This window comes from Rutidosis leptorrhynchoides, chromosome 5, assembly GCF_046630445.1.
Source record: "Rutidosis leptorrhynchoides isolate AG116_Rl617_1_P2 chromosome 5, CSIRO_AGI_Rlap_v1, whole genome shotgun sequence".
In the NCBI taxonomy this organism is placed as follows: Eukaryota; Viridiplantae; Streptophyta; class Magnoliopsida; order Asterales; family Asteraceae; genus Rutidosis; species Rutidosis leptorrhynchoides.
The window spans coordinates 308,760,119-308,768,781 of NC_092337.1; the positions used below are offsets into that span (position 1 = coordinate 308,760,119).

The following is an 8,663-nucleotide window of genomic DNA, read 5'->3' on the forward strand; positions in this document are numbered from 1 at the left end:
CTTTAGCATACCTTAAGATGCGTCGTACAACATCAAGGTGTGGCTTCTTTGGATTGCTCATATACCGACTAACCACTCCAACTGCATAAGATATGTCTGGTCGGCTTAATGTGAGATATATAAGACTTACGACCAACTTTCGATACATAGTAACATCTTGAAGACTTTTTCCTTCATCTGCTTATAGTTTTGTATTCGAATCCATCAGAGTTGAGATAGGTTTGCAATTAAATATTCCGTACTTTTGTAAAAGATCTCGCGCATATTACTGTTGTCCCAGAAATAATCCTTCTATTTTCTGCTCTATTTCGAGTCCAAGAAAATGTTTGAGTTCTCCAAGCTCCTTCATATGAAATCTGATAGATAGATTCTCTCTTGTTCTTTGGATCTCCTTATAGTGATCTCCCGTGATGATTAAGTCATCCACATATACTAGCACTATGGCTAGTTTTCCTTGATCTTGTTTCACAAATAAACTAGAATCTGAAGGAGCCTGCTTCATGCCGTATAGTGCTTTCTTTAATTTACAGACATGGTCAGGATGGAACTTGTTCTCAAAGCCTCTTGGTTGCTCCATATAAATGTCTTTATCAAGTTCTCCATGTAAGAAAGCATTCTTGACATCCATCTGCCACAACTTCCAAGATTTGCTAGCGGCTAAAGCTAGTAGAGCTCGAATTATTATGATCTTCGCCACTGGACTAAACGTTTCTTCATAATCCAGCCCATATTGTTTAGAAAAACCTCTAGCAACAAGTTGAGCTTTATACCTTTCAATGGAGCCATCTGATCGAGTCTTCACCTTGTAAACCCATTTACAAGATATTGGTTTTACATCTTTTGGCTTTGAAACTAAACTCCATGTCTGGTTTTCTTTTAGTGCATTAATTTCTTCTTCCATCGCTTTCTGCCACTCTCAACTTTGTGCTGCTTCTTCATAAGTAGAAGGCTCAATAGGTATTGATTCATCCACTTGAGCAGCATTGGCATACCTTGAATTAGGTTGTCTAGGCCTTGTTGATCTCCTTAATTCTTGTGCATGCTCCTCGACTTTCTTTTGGCTTGGACGAACCTCCTCGGATATAGATTGATGTACATCAGTTTTCCATGGACACTTTTCCTTAGAGTACGACCCTTCTCCTTCTTTTATTGGATCCAATATCTGCTCTTTAGGCTCTTCTTTTTCTTCTAGTCCTTCTTCTAATCCATGAGATTCTGGAAGCTCTATCTTTTGAGGTGACCACCATGAAGAAGCTTCATCAAATACCACATTTCTTGAAGTATGACACTTTCCGGTATTTGGATCACAACATCTCCATCCTTTTATTGATTCATCATAACCGACAAAAATGCACCGAATTGCCTTTTTGTCAAATTTGCTTCTTAGATGATCTGGCACGAAGAAGTAGCATACACATCCAAAAACCTTGAGATGGTTGACGGTTGACTTGATCTTCCATAATCTTTCATACTGTGAAATATGCCCCAACTTTGTTTGTGAAAGCCTATTTATCACGTATGATGCAGTTCTCATACATTCAGTGATAGTGTTCCAAATGAACATATATTTAGTATCAATATCGTTCCAATATGTAAAGTTTTTAAATGTAATTTCCTTATTTTTAGTTGTAATAGTTAAATAAATAAGTGCGAAGACGAAAGACGCAAATCGCTCGAAAATGAAGATTTAAAGACAAAAACGAAGATTTGAAAGACCAAAAGGTCCAAAAAGCTCAAATGTACAAGATACAATTAAAAAGGTTCAAATTATTGATGAAGAACGTCTAAAAATGACAAGAGTACGAGTTACAAAACGCAAAGTACACGATATAAAATAGTACGAAAGGACGTTCGAAAATCCGGAACCGGGACATGAACCAACTTTCAACGCTCGACGCAACGGTGTAAAAATTATGAGTCAACTATGCACAAGAATAAAATATAATATTTAAATAATTCATAATAAGAATAATATTAAATAATAAAAAGTTGTTAATTGAGCATAGTTCAGGGGTCGTAAATGAAAATTCAATTTCATATTTTGCCTATAAAAGGCTATGTAATCGATACATCTTACGGAGATCAAAAAAAAAATCTATATATCCTTTTATCCCTCTTTCTACCGATCCAATATCAAATATCAATATCTATATCTATAATTCTCTATCATAATGTTAATGTAATAAGATATAACAATAATCTTAATTTTAAGTTTAAATTATGATAATAATAAGATTTATGATAGAGATCGTTTGAGTATGTAAGTCGAAATTCTGTCCGTGTAACGCTACGCTATTTTTAATCATTGTAAGTTATGTTCAACCTTTTTACATTAATGTATCGTAAATAAGTTATTATTATGCTTATTTGAGCCGAAGTAATCGTGATGTTGGGCTAAAATATTAAGAAGGAGTTATTGAACTTTGGACCATAATTAAGGTTTGGGCAAAAGACCGACACTTGTGGAAATTGGACTGTTGACTATTAATAGATGGGGGGTATTGTCTAATTGAGTGACAACTCATTGGAGTCTGTCGAACCTATCTTCAAATTAATTATCCTAATAATTAATAATGATTATGGTTGTCCTATTTAGTGACGTTCATATGGAATCTATTATAATCATTTAATTAATTATTCGGGTTGGGTAATTGATTATTCAAACTGATCAAGTGGGTAAATTAATATTCATATCTAATTAAAACAGGGGTGGATTACATACAGTGATAACTGGTGTAATTGTTGACAGAAGTGATAACTGCGTCACAGTTTAAATCCTTAATTAGTTGGAATATTTGACTTCGGGTATAAGGGTAATTTGACGAGGACACTCGCACTTTATATTTATGACCGATGGACTATTATGGACAAAAACCAGATAGACGTATCAAATAAACCAGGACAAAGGACAATTAACCCATGGTAATAAATTAAAATCAACACGTCAAACATCATGATTACGGAAGTTTAAATAAGCATAATTCTTTTATTATATTTCTCATCGTATCTTTATTTACTGTCATTTTATTACTCGCAATTTTATTTACTGTCATTTTATTTATTGTCATTATTTTACGCACTTTAATTATCGTCATTTATCTTTACGTTTAAAATATAGAATCGACAAACCGGTCATTAAACGGTAAAACCCCCCTTTTATAATAATATTACTACTTATATAATTATATATATTTTGTATAAATATAGTTAAAAATATAGTAAGTATCACCAGCTCCCTGTGGAACGAACCGGACTTACTAAAAACTACACTACTCTACGATTAGGTACACTGCCTATAGTGTTGTAGCAAGGTTTAGGTATATCCCATCCGTAAATTAATAAAACTTGTGTCATATTTTGTAGTATTTTGTATTAAAAATAATACTATTTCGTACCCTCACGCTACGACATCAAGTTTCTGGCGCCGCTGCCGGAGAACGCTAAAACGCTATATTTTTAATTTATATTTGTGAAAATATAAGTTTATAAAAAAAACAAAAAAAAAACGAAAAAAAAAAAAACGTAAAAAAAAAAAAACGTAAAAAAAAAAAAAAATTATTAAAAAAAAAATTTTTTTTTTAATATTTTGTCTATAAAAAAAATTTTTTTTTTTAGTTTTATTACCTTTAGATTTTTAGACTATATTCGTAACTTTTAGTATTAAGTTTAGTTTTGCCATATTTATTTTTACTTCTAGAATTTTTAGGCTTTCCCGTAAAATCCCTTAAGTGCTTATTCCTTAGACTAAGTTTTAGGTGCTTTAGAATTTTACGACGCCGTATTTCGCACTACTTTCTTATTTTTATTTTTCGACGCCTATTTTTCGACCTTTTTATTTTTCAACATTTTTCGACGCGCAATCTATTTCTTCCTTATTTCTCGATACTCTAGTTTTTAGGACTTAGAATTTTCTATACTTCTTATCTAAATCTTAAAACGGAAAGAAAAATTATTTAAGCGGTTAAATTAATAGACGTTGACATTTTTCTGGTTCGTAGTAATAGTTGGATTTGTTAGTGGCTAGTTGTGGGCTTCCGATTTAAAGGGTCCTGGCTACCTGCTACATCTTTTGGCTATTCGAAACGTGGGCAAAATCAGAAAAGTCTATTAATTGGACAACTTATATAAGTTTTTCTTATTTTTATAACTAATAGGATATTCTGTGAATGCACCGAGCAAAACGTTCACCACCTTTCATACGTTCACCACCTGTAACTCGATCAAGACATCTAGCAAATATTGTCGCCGTTGATTTTTCTTTAGAATCGTCATCTAGTCGAACAAGAACTCCAACTCAAATTTCCGATAATCCATCTTTTGAACCCGACTTCACAATTAAGAACCCGGAGCATATTCAAGGACAATTCCAAGATCCTGAACCACTAATTATTCCTCCTGAGCCACAAACCATTAAATCAGAATCCTCTAGTGATTCGTATTCAACAAATTCAATTATGGAAGTAACGGAACCTCTAAGTATGGAAGATCGAATGAGAGCCACACGCACGGGCCAAGGTCATGCCATTATTAAGCCAAACGTTAATGCGCCAGATTATGAAATCAAAGGACAAATTCTACATATGGTAACTAACCAATGCCAATTCAGTGGTGCGCCGAATGAAGATCCGAATGAACACCTTCGTACGTTCAATAGAATTTGTACACTATTCAAAATCCGAGAAGTAGAAGACGAACAAATCTATCTCATGTTGTTTCCCTGGACTTTAAAGGGAGAAGCCAAAGATTGGTTAGAATCGTTACCTGAAGGGGCGATTGACACATGGGATGTTTTAGTTGAAAAATTTCTTAAACAATTCTTTCCGGCATCCAAAGCCGTGAGACTTCAAGGAGAAATTGTTACGTTCGCGCAAAAGTCAAATGAAACATTATATGAGGCATGGACAAGATTCGGAAGGATGTTGAGAGGATGTCCTCAACACGGTTTAGACACTTATCAAATAGTACAAATATTCTACCAAGGTGTCAACGTTGCTACACGAAAAGACATCGACATAACAGCTGGTGGTTCCATTATGAAGAAAACCGCAACTGAAGCTTACAAAATTATTGATAACACAGCCTCCCACTCGCATGAGTGGCACCAAGAAAAAGATATTTTTCGTTCATCTAAAGTGGCTAGAGCCGATTCTAGCCATGACTTTGATTCCGTTTCAGCAAAAATAGATGCTTTCGAAAGACGAATGGAAAAGATGAATAAAGATATTCACGCAATACGAATCAGTTGTGAGCAATGCGGTGGACCACACTTAACGAAAGATTGTCACATTGAACCAACGATGGAACAACGAGAGAATGTTTCCTATATGAACCAAAGGCCGGAAAATAATTATCAGAATAATTATCAACCGCCAAAGCTAAACTTTAATCGAAATCAAAACATTCTTTACAATCCAAATGGACCCAACAACAACTCGTACAACCAACAAGGTCCGAATAACCAACCAACTCAAAACAACACTTTAAATCAACAAAGACCTAGCTTGTATAAACCGCCACATCAAACCGAAGAGAAAAAGCCAAATCTAGAAGAAATGATGGCAAAGCTAATGGAATCTCAAACACAATTTATTACGTCTCAAACCCAAACGAACGAGAGGTTTGATCAGTCATTAAGAACTCAACAAGCTTCCAATTTGAATCTAGAAAAACACGTAGATACTCTTGCTAGCATGATGAGTGAGAGGGAACAAGGAAAGCTACCGAGTGATACTGAAGTAAATCCTCGGAATGAGAATGTTAATATGGTGTCCACGAATTCTGAAAAACCAGCTCCAGAAGTTGGGGAGGTTTTAGATATGAGTAACAATGAAGAAGTTACAACACCACCACCACCCGAGTATGTAAAGCCAGTGGTGGCACCATACAAACCACCCATCCCGTTTCCAAAAAAAGGAGTTGAGTATGAGCAAGTAATAGGTAATAAAGATTGTGATACCTCTGGAAAGAAGAAGAAGAAAAAGAATAAGAAAGTACAAGAAACAAAAGCCGTAGAAGTAAACCCGGTGAATACAGTTCCACCAAAACCTCCACCTAGGGTAGGTGATCCGGGTGAATTTATTGTTCCTTGTCTACTTAGTGATTGTGTCATGTATGATGCACTAGCAGATTTAGGTGCAAGTGTGAGTGTTATGTCTCTTTCATTATATAAGAGATTAGGAGTAGGTGAGTTAAGTCCAACGGATATGAGTGTTCGACTCTTTGATCAAACCATTAAGCATCCAGTTGGAATTGCTGACAACCTACCCATTCAAGTAGGTAATTTAACCTTTCTAGTCGAATTCATTGTCATTGACATAGAAGAGGACCCAAACATTCCTCTAATTTTAGGTCGACCATTCTTTGCGTCCACCGGGGCGTTATTTGATGTAGGAAATGGAAGAATGACACTTAAAAGTGGTGACAAATCTATCACCTTTATGATTCGAAAGTCTAAATCTCCACCAACCAAGACCGTTGAACCAGAAAAAACGATTGGTAAGAACCATGTTGTTTTACCAACTCCAACGGTAGTGCTTAATAATAATAAAACGCCTAAGTGTGGGGAAAATGAAGTAACACCTAATGATGACATGATAACAAAGAACCCCGTTGTTGATACGAAATTAAATGACCCCGTTATTAACAGTTCAATGAAGAAACTTTTTAAACGGGCTATCGATGCTAGAAGTAAGGGGAACTTTAAGTTATGTAACCGGTTAGTATCCAATCTGTCGCCTAAAGAAAAGGCGAAACTAGTTGAATTATGGGATTTCACAGAAGAAGCTAGGCAATGGCTTAAAGAAAAAGTCACAGATATGCAAGTTGATTATGGACCAAGAGAAATTGACAATGAAGTTAATCACAATTTCGACACCACAACTACCTAAGTGTGGGGAGATTCAAATGTTCTAACAAGAAAATGCTGTCTAGAGTTAGTTGTTCTGTTCTCGTGTAGTTCCGAGAATGGAATCCGATTGGTCTTTTCCGCTAGCAGACACTAAAGAACTAGTTTTCTCCCTCCATTCTGAATTTTTGTCTTGTAGGTTTTATATAAATTTTTATGCTTTTTAAATTTAAGTTTTGTGTGTTTTTAAAATAAAATTTTACTTTATTTCTTTAAGTTGAAAAAAAAAAAAGATTTCTAAAATTCGTCGTGAGTTAAAGACTAGGTCATTGAGCCGAAATTGCTTTACCCGAGGGCGGGACGAAAAATTTTGTTATCATTATTGATTTAAAGTATGCCAAAAAAATACTATGTTTTATAAATTTTTGAACGTGGGGTTATATACCAAACTTCAAAAATATGTATATATATGTTTGTATTTTATGTTATATACAAAACAGGGTAAAACAACGCACTTTCAAAGACTGTCATTAAGTTCAGCAAAAGGTACTAATTTTGACGACAAGAAGCAAAATATCAAATGTGAGATAACAACAAGATGTTTGCAAACTGGGTATTTTTAATCATTTCTCTACGCTAATCAACCTCATGAATTTATAATTATAGTCTGATTTCATGCAAATGAGGGCATTGCATGATCTCAAGTGTGGGGAAGGGTTATAAATTCTCTCTGGTTTGCACTTAGTTTATTTGCCAAATTTTGTGAAAATTTGAAAAATTTTCAACTAAATGAATTTAAAATCATGTTTATACATATTTATGAACGATGAAAACTAGGTGTTAATACCGAAATTATCGTTACCTCGAAAAGGACATAAATTAAGAAACGAGCCAAAACGCTAGAATTCATTTAAAATGGAATAGAAGAAAATAAAAAGGCAAAGAAAGAAATTAAGTGTGGGGAGAATGTACCAAGTTATTCAATTGAAAACTATCTATCACATGTTCTGTAAAGATATTGCAGGTACTTTTGCTTTGGACGATACTAATCAGTTTTACCCAGTTTACTGTAATACATTTGAAAGAAAGATGGATCTACACGATGAATCAATTCCATCATTAAAAGGAAGTAAAGTCTTCCGAAAAAGACACGCGCTTCTTGATTTAGGTCATGAAGTTGTCGTCCAGACCAGCTGTAGGTTGACGAAAAATCTAGAAAAGTCATCTCTAAAATCAGCAGGAAATCCACGGACCTCAGCATCAAACAGGGTCGCCAAGTGGTCAGATTTATCCTAACCATGAGAAGGATTTATCTCGTACAATGGGGAGGCACCGTGCAAATTAGCCTGATAAGACTAATGAATCAGATCCCCAGAAAAGGATAATCTCCTTAAAGATTAAAAATCAGCTTTTAAGACTGATAATACTCAATCCTAGAGATTGACCTTAAAGATTGAGAATTCAAACTCATGGAATTCGATGATATCTAAACTCGAGCTTGAACGAGAAAATATTTTGATCAAAAATACAAACCGATTTGTTTTCTGAAAAACCATTTTCAATGCGTTCATTACCATTGAACGTAAAATCCTAGAAATTCACCTGAAATTCATTAGGTCACCTGAACCAAATCGGGTGTCAACCGTAAGAACGGTGGTTGCATAGCATGGTCGGAGACAGGACCTTGTGCCAGACCGAAAAATCATAGGATGATCTTTACTATTGCTCCTACCAAGGATAGTTCTAGCATCCGACACGTTAATAAGACCATAATCATCTGCATGTCACGGGACATTGCCTTAACAGTTTCTTTTTCATC

The 8,663-nt window shown here is 34.7% G+C and overlaps 1 non-coding gene across 1 annotated transcript; it reads right to left on the reverse strand.

Moving 5' to 3' along the window:
- Positions 1-4,838: 4,838 nt before the first annotated feature.
- Positions 4,839-4,945, reverse strand: LOC139851206 (small nucleolar RNA R71). The gene has a single exon (XR_011760561.1). It is a non-coding gene; the product is annotated as a small nucleolar RNA R71 (small nucleolar RNA).
- Between the last annotated feature and the right edge of the window lie 3,718 nt (positions 4,946-8,663).